A 14,950-nucleotide genomic window follows, 5' to 3' on the forward strand; every position below is an offset into this window, starting at 1 on the left:
TAAGAACAAGCTGAGCAAAGTGATAGCTGAAACTGGATTGCTGTGGCCAGAAGCTTTGCCACTAGTGTTGTACAGCATCAGAACCACCCGTAGATGACCACTGCGTTTTGGGTTCTGCTAGCAATTCTGTTTTTGATTTGGACAATTTGTTTTGGTGAGGGTCCCAGAGAGGTCAATCAAGGATCTGGAATGGGTTCTGTTGGCGAGTACAAATTTGTAGGATCTCAGGAGCAGCACATCACTCGAGTAAAGGCTGGTATCAGTAAGCGCTCTGGTAGTCATGGAGCTCGGAGGCAATGTGAAGGGTTATTGTCTGATGAATATTGTATTTGTAGGAATTGTGAGAACATAGTCGAAGACGGGTGCATCCAGAGATGTCAGTCCAACATTAATATCGACATGGACCGACATCCGTTGAGTGATTACCACTCATTAGTGGGCAAGGTCTTAAATCAGACAGAATGTTGGGTGTGCTCACAAGTACCTCAAGGACAGAGTAAGTCAGGATTAGTACCATACCCTTTAGCAATAGATGAGGTACTCGAATTACGGGGTGGGAGACCGGTGGACAAGAAATTCAATATCTCTAGGCCCCCTAGCTTGAAGCTCCACCAGTACAACGTAGATAGGTCCCTGTTGTATTTTAATATTTCCAATTTCCGAAAACCAGGAAATTGGGAAGTGACTTGGAATAACCAATGACTTTTTCACACAGAGCTGATAGGATTCCTATCGACTCTGAACTTGTACGCAAGATAGCCAACAGTGGGAGGTATTTTCGGTATAGGTATACACGTGGAAAAAAGACTATGTGGGTCGGAAAAGTATCGTCAGGGTATTGTGCCCATATCATCCAGCCCGATACTTGTACTGAACAAATGAGAGAACTAGGGATTGGTTTCTTTACCTGGAAAGTTTGCAATATGGTGATGTACATTTTGTCCCCTATTGTCACGAACCTCGGGCAGCGGCGACCGCGCTTGTCCCTGCGGGTGGCCTGGTCTGCCCGGCGCCTCTCTTCCCCTGTCAGTCTCCGGCTTCAGCGGCGGGTCGGCGCTGCTCTCCGGCGGCTTCCCGGAAGCAAGGGCGCCGCCATCACAAGCAAGGGCAAGGAGGCGGAGCAGGTCTGACGTCACCTGCCTGCTCCGCCAATCAGGCTAGGGCGGGGAATTTAAAATCAGATACCAGGCAGAGATCCGATGCCTGAGTATCTTCGTTTCTCCTGTGGAAGCTATGATCCAGAGCTCCCTCGTCCCTGCAAGCATCCTGTGCTTCCAAGCATCCTGTCCCTGCAAGCATCCTGTGCTTCCAAGCATCCTGTCCCTGCAAGCATCCTGTGCTTCCAAGCATCCTGTCCCTGCAAGCATCCTGTGCTTCCAAGCATCCTGTCCCTGCAAGCATCCTGTGCTTCCAAGCATCCTGTCCCTGCAAGCATCCTGTGCTTCCAAGCATCCTGTCCCTGCAAGCATCCTGTGCTTCCAAGCATCCTGTCCCTGCAAGCATCCTGTGCTTCCAAGCATCCTGTGCCTACAAGCAACCTGTGCTTCCAAGCATCCTGTGCCTACAAGCAACCTGTGCTTCCAAGCATCCTGTGCCTACAAGCACCTCCGTGCCTCCAGTTACCTCCGTGCCTCCAGTTACCTCCGTGCCTCCAGTTACCTCCGTGCCTCCAAGCACCTCCGTGCCTCCAAGCACCTCGTGCCTCCAAGCACCCCGTGCCTCCAAGCACCTCCGCGCCTCAAAGCACCTCCGTGCCTCCAGTTACCTCCGTGTCTCCAAGCACCTCGTGCCTCCAAGCACCTCGTCCCTCCAAACACCTCGGTGTCTCCAAACACCTCCGTGCCTCCAAGCACCTCCGTGCCTCCAAACACCTCCGTGCCTCCAAGGGTCTCCCAGCACTCCCTGTACTCCCAGTACCTCAGTGCCTTCAATACCACAGTGTCTCCAATATCTCAGTACCCCAGCCTTCATTATTTCTACAAGTCTTGTCTTACAGGAGACCTACAAGAGTTCCTCTGGGCCTCCCGCCTGCCGTCTTAGTTCTGCATGAGGAAGACCTACATCCGGCCATCTCTACTACGACCCAGTGGCGGTTCCTCTTCCCGGTCATCGGAAGAAGCCCCGAGTCCACAACACTCCCAAACCAGGTCAGTGATAGTATACTCAGGCCTCATGGACTCGGGGGATCGGAACACGGACTCTAGTGCCATCCAGAACCTGGCTTCTCGAGTGCAAAGTCAGGAAGCAGCACAAGGTCAGGTGATGCAGTACCTCCAGCAGTTGTCCGGGCGTCTGGATCAGATTCAGGCGTCTCTGGCCTCAGTAATTCCGGCTCCTGTTCCAGCAGTCGCACCAGTTGCCGTTGCCAGCAATGTTCAACCATCGGCCGGTGTCACTCCACGCCTTCAGTTGCCTACTCCGTCCCGCTATAATGGGAATCCCAAAAATTGTCGTGGTTTCTTGAACCAGTGCGAGGTACATTTCGAGCTACTTGCACACAACTTTCCTACAGACCGGTCCAAGGTAGCATATATTATTTCTCTGTTGGAAGGTTCTGCTTTGGATTGGGTGTCTCCATTATGGGAACGATCTGATCCCATGGTTTCCAACTACACCAACTTCATCTCGTCCTTTCGAAGGATTTTCGACGAGCCCGGCAGAATGACCACTGCTTCTTCCGATTTGCTCCGTGTTCGGCAGGGCGCCCGTTCCGTGGGCCAGTACGTGGTTCATTTCCAGACCATTGCTTCCGAACTACGCTGGAATAATGATGCCCTGAGAGCTGCCTTCTGGAACGGTCTTTCCGACCGGCTGAAAGACGAGCTGGTTACTAGAGATCTGCCGGATCCATTAGAAGATTTGATTTCCCTTTGCGTCAAGGTGGATCTTCGGATGCAGGAGCGTGGAAGAGAACGTAACCGTTCGGATCGTTCCAGGTTCCGGAATCCTACTCCTAGGCCGGTGGCCTCACCTAGCTCAGATGAGCCCATGCAAATTAACCGCTCCCGACTGTCTCCGGAAGAACGACAGCGTCGTCGTGAGGGTAAACTCTGCCTTTACTGTGGAGCCGCAGATCATTTTCTTAAATCTTGTAAAGTCCGTCCGGGAAACGGGCAGACCTAGCTTGTTCCGGAGGAGTCAAGCTGGGAGTTACGACAAAAGCTTCTCCAACTTCGGACTGCTTGCTTCCAGTAACTCTAGTCTCCAATTCAGTCTCCAGGTCTTGTGAAGCCCTATTGGATTCCGGAGCTGCAGGGAACTTCGTTTCTTCCTTCTGTGCCCAAAGTTTGGGTTTAAAGTTACGGCCTATCGAGCGGCCAATTTCACTGACGGCTATCAACGGGACTAGAATTTCCAAAGGTCTCATAATGTGGCGCACGGGGCCAGTTAAGCTGCGGGTCGGGGCTCTACATCAGGAAGATTTGGAACTCTTGGTAATCCCAGAAATGCCCCATGATCTGGTTCTTGGAATGCCTTGGCTGAAAAGTCATAACCCCCACATCGATTGGAAGTCGTCACAAATTCTGTCCTGGAGTTCCTTTTGTCACACTAATTGTCTTACTCCTGTTTGTCCGCTCCGTGTTACCTCCAAAACGGATGAAGAGCACATTCCGGAGGCATATCAAGGGTACAAGGACGTATTTTCGGAACAAGCTGCTGACCTGTTACCACCTCACAGGCCTTGGGACTGCCCTATTGACCTTGTCCCAGGGAAGACGCCACCTCGTGGTCGCACATATCCTCTGTCTCTTCCCGAGACTCAAGCCATGTCGGAGTATATTAAGTCCAATATGCTCAAGGGATTCATTCGCCCCTCTTCCTCCCCTGCTGGTGCAGGCTTCTTTTTCGTGAAGAAAAAGGACGGGGGGTTGAGACCATGCATCGACTACCGCGGCCTAAACGACATTACTATTAAGAATAAATACCCCTTGCCACTAATCACAGAGTTATTTGATAGGGTTCGTGGTGCCCGCATTTTTTCAAAACTCGACTTGAGAGGAGCTTATAATCTTATACGCATCCGAGAGGGGGATGAATGGAAGACTGCCTTTAATACCCGAGATGGGCATTACGAATACTTGGTGATGCCGTTTGGTCTTAGTAATGCTCCCGCGGTTTTCCAGGGATTCGTCAACGAAATCTTTCGTGATATGCTGTATCAGAGCGTTGTGGTATATCTGGACGACATACTGATTTTTTCCAAGAATCTTGTCGAACACAGGACTCAAGTCAAAGAGGTGCTACACCGTTTACAAGAGAATCATCTCTACGCCAAGCTTTCCAAATGTACCTTTGAAGTAACATCTATTCCGTTCCTCGGTTATGTCATCTCGGGGACGGAGCTTCGCATGGATCCGGAAAAGTTGTCGGCCATTCGTGATTGGACTCAGCCTCTTTCCCTGAAAGCAATACAAAGGTTCCTGGGCTTTGCGAACTACTACAGGAAATTCATTAAAGGTTTCTCCACCATTGTTGCACCCATTACTGCCCTGACGAGAAAGGGTTCTAATCCTAGTTTGTGGCCTCCGGAAGCCATTGTAGCTTTTTCTCGCTTAAAGTTAGCTTTCACGACGGCTCCAGTTCTCCAACAACCAAATTTCGAGGAACCCTTCTTCTTAGAAGTTGATGCATCTTCAGTCGGGGTGGGGGCTGTCCTCTCCCAGCATTCCTCTGATAAGAAATTACATCCGTGTGGCTTCCACTCTCGTAAATTCTCTCCAGCCGAACGAAATTACTCTATTGGAGACCAGGAACTCTTGGCAATCAAATCTGCCTTGGAAGAATGGAGATATCTTCTAGAAGGGGCTAAACATGTGTTTACCATCTACACGGATCACAAGAATTTACTGTACATCAAATCCGCACAATGTTTGAATCCTCGCCAGGCGAGATGGGCACTTTTCTTTTCCCGATTCTCGTTCATTATCAAGTACCGTGCCGGGACTCTCAATATTAAAGCAGATGCGCTTTCCCGTTCACAGGTTCCCACAGACGAGGATGAACCTCCGGAGCGGGGTTTAATTCTGAATCCAGTTTCTGTCTCTGCTGCTTTAACTACTCCAGCTCCTCCTCCTGGAAGAATGTCCGTACCAGCTAGATTCCGCCCAGGAATACTACGGTGGGTCCATAACTCCAAGTTTTCCGGTCATCCCGGCGCTCAGAAGATGTACAAGTTTCTGCAAAGGTCTTACTGGTGGAACACCATGAGGAAGGATGTACAAGATTGCGTTAATTCATGTCCCCAATGTACACAACATAAATCTCCTCGTCTGCCTCCTGCAGGGTTACTTCGTCCTCTGCCTATCCCTGTGAGACCCTGGACTCACATTTCCATGGACTTCATCACTGACTTGCCCTGTTCCAAGGGTTGCAACACCGTTTGGGTTATCGTTGACCGTTTTTCGAAGATGGCACACTTTGTGCCCTTGACTGGTCTTCCGACAGCACCGAAACTGGCTCTATTGTTTATCCGAGAACATTTTCGTTTGCATGGGTTGCCACAAGAGATTGTTTCTGACCGTGGAGTACAGTTCACCGCCAGGTTTTGGAAAGCCCTTTGTTCAACTCTACACATTAAACTTAAGTTTTCGTCGGCTTATCATCCCCAAACAAATGGACAAACGGAACGAGTCAATCAAGATCTAGAGACTTTTCTTCGGTTGTATCTCTCTCCTTCACAGGACAACTGGGTGGAGTTGTTGCCTTGGGCGGAGTTTGCCCATAACCATTTGTTTCATTCTTCCACTGGGGAATCACCATTTTTCGTCAACTACGGGTTCCATCCCCGTGTTCCGGAATTTCCAAGCCTTCCGATAATAGAGGTTCCTGCTGTAGCGTCCACTCTACGACACTTTGGACAAATTTGGAGAAAGGTTCATACTAATCTTAAGCAGGTTTCTGTTCGGTACAAGTTCTTTGCAGATAAGAAACGGCAAGCCGCACCTCAATATAAAGTTGGGGACAGGGTATGGCTGTCCACACGGAATCTCCGGTTGAAGGTGCCCACCATGAAATTCGCTCCAAGGTTCATCGGTCCTTACCCTGTGCTACAAGTCTTAAATCCTGTGGTCTGTAAACTGGGTTTGCCTGCCCATCTTCGCATACCTAACGCCTTCCATGTTTCTCTACTCCGTCCCCTCATACTGAATCGATTCCACTCAGCACTCCCAAGGCCAACGTCCGTAGTGGCAGAAGCTGGAGCGGAGTTTGAAATCAAAGCTATTCTGGACTCTCGTTATCTTCATAAAAAATTACAGTACTTGGTGGACTGGAAGGGTTATGGACCTGAGGAGAGAAGTTGGATTGGGGCTACTGAAGTAACGGCTCCTCGTCTGATTCGGATCTTCCACTCCAGACATCCGACTAAGCCCGGGAAGTGTCCAGGGGCCACTCCTGGAGGAGGGGGTACTGTCACGAACCTCGGGCAGCGGCGACCGCGCTTGTCCCTGCGGGTGGCCTGGTCTGCCCGGCGCCTCTCTTCCCCTGTCAGTCTCCGGCTTCAGCGGCGGGTCGGCGCTGCTCTCCGGCGGCTTCCCGGAAGCAAGGGCGCCGCCATCACAAGCAAGGGCAAGGAGGCGGAGCAGGTCTGACGTCACCTGCCTGCTCCGCCAATCAGGCTAGGGCGGGGAATTTAAAATCAGATACCAGGCAGAGATCCGATGCCTGAGTATCTTCGTTTCTCCTGTGGAAGCTATGATCCAGAGCTCCCTCGTCCCTGCAAGCATCCTGTGCTTCCAAGCATCCTGTCCCTGCAAGCATCCTGTGCTTCCAAGCATCCTGTCCCTGCAAGCATCCTGTGCTTCCAAGCATCCTGTCCCTGCAAGCATCCTGTGCTTCCAAGCATCCTGTCCCTGCAAGCATCCTGTGCTTCCAAGCATCCTGTCCCTGCAAGCATCCTGTGCTTCCAAGCATCCTGTCCCTGCAAGCATCCTGTGCTTCCAAGCATCCTGTCCCTGCAAGCATCCTGTGCTTCCAAGCATCCTGTGCCTACAAGCAACCTGTGCTTCCAAGCATCCTGTGCCTACAAGCAACCTGTGCTTCCAAGCATCCTGTGCCTACAAGCACCTCCGTGCCTCCAGTTACCTCCGTGCCTCCAGTTACCTCCGTGCCTCCAGTTACCTCCGTGCCTCCAAGCACCTCCGTGCCTCCAAGCACCTCGTGCCTCCAAGCACCCCGTGCCTCCAAGCACCTCCGCGCCTCAAAGCACCTCCGTGCCTCCAGTTACCTCCGTGTCTCCAAGCACCTCGTGCCTCCAAGCACCTCGTCCCTCCAAACACCTCGGTGTCTCCAAACACCTCCGTGCCTCCAAGCACCTCCGTGCCTCCAAACACCTCCGTGCCTCCAAGGGTCTCCCAGCACTCCCTGTACTCCCAGTACCTCAGTGCCTTCAATACCACAGTGTCTCCAATATCTCAGTACCCCAGCCTTCATTATTTCTACAAGTCTTGTCTTACAGGAGACCTACAAGAGTTCCTCTGGGCCTCCCGCCTGCCGTCTTAGTTCTGCATGAGGAAGACCTACATCCGGCCATCTCTACTACGACCCAGTGGCGGTTCCTCTTCCCGGTCATCGGAAGAAGCCCCGAGTCCACAACACTCCCAAACCAGGTCAGTGATACCTATGTTCTCCCAGATGATGCCTATTTCATATGTGGGAAGAAGGCGTACAAGTGGCTTACTCTGAGCCCTGAGGGATTGTGTTATATTGGGAGAGTACTACCAGAGGTCATGACCATAACCCACGACAAAATGAAAGACATTCACTGCAGCGCTCAGACTCCTTATACTTATACTCACTATGAACACATCATCAAGAGACACCTCATAGATAGGGCAGAGCACGCAGCCTCTGATTTGATCCATGAATACACTGGGATTCAGTTCCTTCTCGCATTAGATATCACCCGTACTGCCAGAGGAACTATAAATTATAGGTACATCCATGCGCTAGCAAACTTGATAGACAATATCACCGAGATGTATGATGACACCTTCAGGTATACGGGAAGGGAGTTACAAGCCTGCAAGAAGGAACTGATCCAGCACAGGATGGTCCTTAATTACGTCACAGCCATGACAGGTGGGTACTGTGTTACCCTGGCAACTCAATATGGTGTGAAGTGCTGTACGTATATTACGAACAGCACTGACGACCCCACGGAGATCATCGATCAGAAGATGGACGAGATCTTACAGTTGAAGTGGGAGTTCAGGAGGAAGCACAACCTTACCTTAGCGACTGTAGGTAATGAACTGACCGGCTGGGTCTCATGGTTGAACCCACACAAATGGTTCTCAGGATTAGGAGAGTGGGCACAGAATGTTATTATGAGTGTGGGGAAGTTTCTCCTTTGTATCCTGGGAGTCATCATAATTATTGGTCTGATATTTAGGTGTGTTCGAATTCTAACGCGGCGCAAGCACAGCACAAATTTGATGAGTCTAAGGAGCAAGGGCGCTGTTACAGCAGCAGATTTAATTTATGATCCATCCATAGAGACAGTGTTATGATAAGGATTGCAAATGAATTTCATGGCCTGTTTCTTTCACCATTTTTCTCTGTTTCCCCCTTACCCAGAAACACCCAACCGGAAAAGATGTCAGCCCTACCCAACATTTATGTGAATGTATTTTTATATATGTGTCTTTTCTTCATCTCTGCAAACCTCAGTTAATGGCACACAGTCGACATGTGTTATACACATATAGTAGCATCCACATATGTTCCCCCTCCATGTATCATCAACTAAATGTGCTCCCCATTTGTTGGAATAAGAAGCCGAAAAGAGCTCGGTAGTGTTTGTTTGCCCATTTACAGACCCTTAATACGGGATGAGAAGGATTTAATGTATACTTCGCAATACCTCGAAGCTTACTCAGAACATATACGGCACGATGATACATGCCCCTCAGACATCGATTCATACATACATGCTTTTTACTATCCCACTAGGTTATACTTTTCCCACCTACAACTCTCCCCCGATAATCCAAGCTTCTGTATATATTGTATAGGTAATATTTTTCTGTTTATTGATTAGTTAGTGGCAGTTATTGATGACTGCCAAAGGGTGGACTGTCGAAGTCGAAAAATATTGCAGTACAAACTACACACAGATGGCCTCCGTGCGCGTACTTGTTCTGCCTTGCGTGCGTATATTCGCAATTTGCGTATGGTCGCTCCCGCGGTCCTGCGTATTAGCCCGTGGTATGAGTAATTACAGTAGTGTTTGTAATTGCATGGAAAAGCCATAAAAACACATTACATATTTAATCCAAATAGTGCACAATGTACACAGTCTCCCTGCACCACACCAGCGAGTTACACTTGTTTAAATGGTATAAGAACAAAGGGATTCACCTTTACAGGATAGGAGGGGACAGAACTAGGTTATAAGGTGATGTTTGGTATCCAGCTGTAGGGTGTTTTAAGAGCAATATTCTGGTGTTAGTTTGCAGAAGATTGCACTCTCCTGAGGATAGTTATGCGCAGGAGCAGAATATAAATATTAACTGTATTTACTGTACACTTGATATGCGGTGGGAACCCAGAGGATAACATCTGCAACTGCACCTGGACCAGACATCGCCCACCTATTCAAACTGACCTATGACCTCTCCTGTACTGTAAATGACCATTCCTGTGTCCAATGGATAAAGCGATTACAGTTCCCATTGTGTTAGGTTTTGGACAAATGTATAAATAGCCAGCTGCAGACCAGGTCACTCTCTCAATCTCTGAAGGTCATCTACCTTGATGACTGAGGACCGGACCGGGAAGCGCAGGCGAAACCAAACGTATGTACCATTGACTGTAGCCATTTTCTTATTGTATTGTATTGTTATTATTGTAACCCCCTGCTAGTAAAGAACCGTTGGTGGGTCAGATCCCAACATAGTCTTTGAAATACAAATTGGTATCATGTCTCTCTTTCCCTGCTAGTGTTATATAAGTGTAATCTAGTCACACGTGTAGATGCAAAGTGCTCACGGCGTGTCTTGGTGTGTGTACGCACGTGTGTTCTTTGTACGACCGTCGCGGCGTTTGTACGCAAAGTGCGTACACGGTATGGGGCTTTGTACGCTAACTGTGTAAAAAGTACGTAGGCTAAGGATTGATTACAGCGGCCGCAGCGGCTCCATTTTTAAGTGTATTGAATGTATTTTTAATGTGTTGCTTTTAGTCCTGTAAGTAAATCAACATTTACACCTTGCAGATTACAACCTCAACCCTGGCACACCAAATGCACCAGATATCTTAAAAAATGCTCATGCACTGCTGAGCGACAGTGGAGGAAATCATACTCTAAGGCAGACTACCTCCATTTAAAACGTATACTCTTGTCCTTCAGTGCTGCCCTTTACCTCGCTAAACAGTCATACTTCAAGAATCTTATCTTCTCCCAGTCTTCCAACCCCCGGTGCCTCTCTACAACAGTCAACTCCCTCCTCTGGCCACCCCCACCTCGTCTGCCCTCCTCACTGTCTGCTCTTGACTTTGCCACTTATTTCACATCCAAAATTGACTCCAAACAGCAGGACATCACATCCCACCAGACCATCAGCAACCAGCCACCTCCTATCCCTTACCACCCCTCCCCATCCCTCTCACCAACTCAGACATCTTTCTCCCATGTATCTGCTGAGGAAGTCATGGCCCTCATTTGTTACTCCCCCCACACCACTTCCCCTCTCGCTTCCTCCACTACCTCTCTCCTTCTGCCTGTTCCCGTCTTGCCCACCTTCTCAATCTCTCCCTCTCATCAGGCACTGTCCCCTCTGCCTTCAAGCATACGCTCATCCCCCCATTCTTAAAACCTACCTTTGATCCAAACACCCTCACCAACTACCGACCCATCTCTCTCCTCCCTTTTGCCTCCAAACTGATTAAGTGTATTGTCTACAATCGCCTTACTGCCTTTCTTTCTTCCCACTCACTGCTTGACCATTTCGTCTGGCTTCCATTCTCTCCACTTCACTAAAACTGTCCTCACAAAGGTCTGCAACGACTTTCATGCTGCCAAAATAAGGGCCACTACTCTCTGCTTATTCTTCTTGACTTCTCTGCTGCTTGTGACACTGTGGACCATCCTATCCTTCTGCAAATCCTTCACTTCATTGGTCTCCGTGGCACTGCCCTATACTGGCTGTCCTCCTATCTCTCTGACTGTTGCTTCTCTGTCTCCTCTCATGACTCCACCCCCCACTGTAGGTGTCACCCAATGTTGTTTTTGGTCCTCTCATTTTCTCTCTATACATCCTCTTTAGGTGAACTCATAAGCTCTTTTAACTTCCAACACCATCTCTGTGCTGATGATACTCAAATTTACCTTTCCACCCCTGACCTTTCCCCTACTCTCCTCACTCGTATCTCCAACTGTCTCTCTGCTATATCTTTTTGGATGTCCCAGCACTTTCTTAAACTTAACATGTCTAAGACTGAGCTGATCATCTTCCCACCCTCCCGCACAACTTCACCTCCCACAATTTAATTATCTATTGATGGCACTACTATCTCCTCCCAAGTGTGCTGTCTTGGAGTAATCCTTCACTCCTCCCTCTCCTTCAAACCACACATTCAGCACCTCTCACAAACCTGCAATTGGCATCTAAATATTTCCAAGATTAGACTCTCACCAGGATGCTACTAAGACTATTATCCAGTCACTGGTCATTTCCAGACTGGACTACTGTAATCTCTTCTAAACTGGCATCCCTGATAAATGCCTCTCTCCACTCCAATCTATCCTCAACGCTGCCGCCCAGCTCATCTTCCTCACCAAACACTCTACGTCCACCTGCCCTTTCCTACTAGCCCTTCATTGGCTCCCCTTCCCTTTCAGAATCCAATTCAAACTTCTCACACTTACTTATAAAAAAAACCTCACCCACTCCTCTTCCATTTACATATCTTACCTTATCTCCCTCTACACTCCCACCTGTCCTCTTCCCTCCGCTAATACACGCCACCTCTCCTGCCTACTGACTACTACCAAATGCAGCCTAATCTCATCCTAACCCTCTGTTCCACGCTCACTGTCTACCCCATCTGTGTCACCCCGTCTGTCTGCCCCTCCCTTTTAGAATGTAAGCTCTCACGAGCAGGGTCCTCAACCCTCCTTCACTTACTTTGCTTTCTTAAACACGGCACCAAATCCCACGTTTTTTTGCCACCCTGATACTTATGTCAGTGTCTTCTGCTGCTGTAGCTATGTTTATTTGTAAATATTCTAACTATTCAAATTGTAAAGTGCAACGGAATATGCTATATATAAGAAACTGCTAATAAATAAAAATGTACCCAGTACTTGTCCTATATTGTTTTCAAATGTAAATCACTACTTTCCTGTTTTGATTATTTTGTTCATGTACTCTGTAATTGCGGATCCCTTGTGATGCCATATAAATAAAGGATAATAATCTCAAGCCCCAAAGGCCCATGACAATTTGCTCTGGCAAGATGGATCTGGCAAGGTAGCATACTACAAGGGCGGACACCATCTGGACCCTACCTAAATGTATGCAAAGGCGAGAGACTAACCAGGAGCAAATGATGAGATACCTGCAAGAGCTATCTGCTCAGATGGAGACCCTGTAGGCCGCTTTGGTTTGGTCACCGATTCAAATCCTTCCAGAACCAAACAGATCTAGTGCTTCCATCTGATCTCCCTCATCTCAACTGGTTCTCCCCACTCCAGGAATACGACAGAGATCCCAAAAACTGAAAACGGAATCAGTGAATCACAGCTCATACCAGGAGTGCCTACATAATATCCTTGTTATCTGCACAAACACTGGGATAGGCATTTCCTCTCTGTGAGAAATGAGATCCAATTATATCCAACATTAATGAGTTCCTGTCTACATTCTGTTGAATTTTCTGTGAACCTGGGATATCTTCATCAGCTTTGACCGGGGCAGTCGGTGGGACAGTATGTAGTCCAATTTAGATCTCTCTTCGCAAAGCTTTCATGGAATAATGAAGCCCTAATAGCAATCTGCCAGGGTCTTTCCTATCACATTAAAGATAAATTGGTCACTTCTGAGTTACTTGTTAACCTGGATGACCTGATTTCTTTCTTCAGAGACTCTTGGGAAAAAGGACCTTCCAAGCACCTCAAGCTTCAAACCACCTTGCGAGTTTGGTCACCTTTCACCTCCTTGAGATGAACCCATGGAGTTACAGTTGTGCTCATAAGTTTACATACCCTAGCAGAATTTGTGATTTTCTGGCCATTTGTCAGAGAATATGAATGATAACTCACAAACTTTTCTTTCATTCATGGTTAGTGGTTGGGTGAAGCCATTTATTGTCAAACAACTGTGTTTACTTAAATCATAATGACAACCGAAACTACCCAAATGACCCTGATCAAAAGTTTGCATACCACAGTTCTTAATACCGTGTATTGCCCCCTTTAACGTCAATGTCAGCTTGAAGTCTTTTGTGGTAGTTGGGGATGAGGCTCTGTATTTTCTCAGATGGTAAAGCTGCCCATTCTTCTTGGCAAAAAGCCTCCAGTTCCTGTAAATTCTTGGGCTGTCTTGCATGAACTGCACGGTTGAGATCTCCCCAGAGTGGCTCAATGATATTGAGGTCAGGAGACTGAGATGGCCACTCCAGAACCTTCACTTTATTCTGCTGTAGCCAATGACAGGTCGACTTGGCCTTGTGTTTTGGATCATTGTCATGTTGGAACGTCCAAGTACGTCCCATGCGCAGCTTCCGGGCTGATGAGTGCAAATTTTCCTCCAGTATTTTCTGATAACATGCTGCATTCATCTTGCCATCAATTTTGACCAAGTTTCCACCAGTACCTTTGTAGCTCACACATCCCCAAAACATCAGTGATCCACCTCCGTGTTTCGCAGAAGGAATGGTGTACCTTTCATCATAGGCCTTGTTGACTCCTCTCCAAATGTAACGTTTATGATTGTGGCCAAAAAGTTAAATTTTGGTCTCATCACTCCAAATGACTTTGTTCCAGAAGTTTTGAGGCTTGTGTCTGTGCTGTTTGGAGTATTGTAAGCAGGATGCTTTGTGGCATTTGCGTAGTAATGGCTTTCTTCTGGCGACTTGACTGCAGCCCATTTTTCTTCAAATGCCTCCTTATTGTGCATCTTGAAACAACCACACCACTTTTTTTCAGAGGGTCCTGTATTTCAGCTGAAGTTATTTGTGGATTTTTCTTTGCATCCCGAACAATTTTCCTGGCAGTTGTGGCTGTCATTTTTGTTGGTCTACCTGACCGTAATTTGGTTTCCACAGAATCCCTCATTTTCCACTTCTTAATTAGAGTTTGAACACTGCTGATTGGCATTCTCAATTGCTTGGATATCTTTTTATATCCCTTTCCTGTTTTATACAGTTCAATTACCTTTTCCCGCAGATCCTTTGACAATTCTTTTGCTTTCCCCATGTCTCAGAATCCAGACACGTCAGTGCAGCACTGGATGAAAGATGCAAGGGTCTTTCAGGAGTCCAGAAACTCACTGATCTTTTATACACACACACACTGATTACAAGCAAACAGATCACAGGTGAGGATGGTTACCTTTAGTAGCCATTCAAACCCGTTTGTGTCAACTTGTGTGCATGTTATCAGGCCAAAATCTCCAGGGTATGTAAACTTTTGATCAGGGTCATTTGGGTAGTTTCTGTTGTCATTATGATTTAAAAAGAGTAAACACAGTTGTTTGACAATAAATGGCTTCACCCAACCACTAACCATGAGTGAAAGAAAAGTTTGTGAGTTATCATTCATATTCTCTGACAAATGGCCAGAAAATCACAAATTCTGCTAGTGTATGTAAACTTATGAGCACAACTGTAGGTAGATTTCACCTCTCATCAGGGGAGCGCGAGTGGAGGGTCAGACAAAAAACTCTGTAAGTACTGTGCTGGCGCTGGTCAGGTGTTCAAGTCATGACCACGCAAATCAGGAAAAGCT

Source organism: Pseudophryne corroboree, chromosome 1, assembly GCF_028390025.1.
Source record: "Pseudophryne corroboree isolate aPseCor3 chromosome 1, aPseCor3.hap2, whole genome shotgun sequence".
Classification (NCBI taxonomy): domain Eukaryota; kingdom Metazoa; phylum Chordata; class Amphibia; order Anura; family Myobatrachidae; genus Pseudophryne; species Pseudophryne corroboree.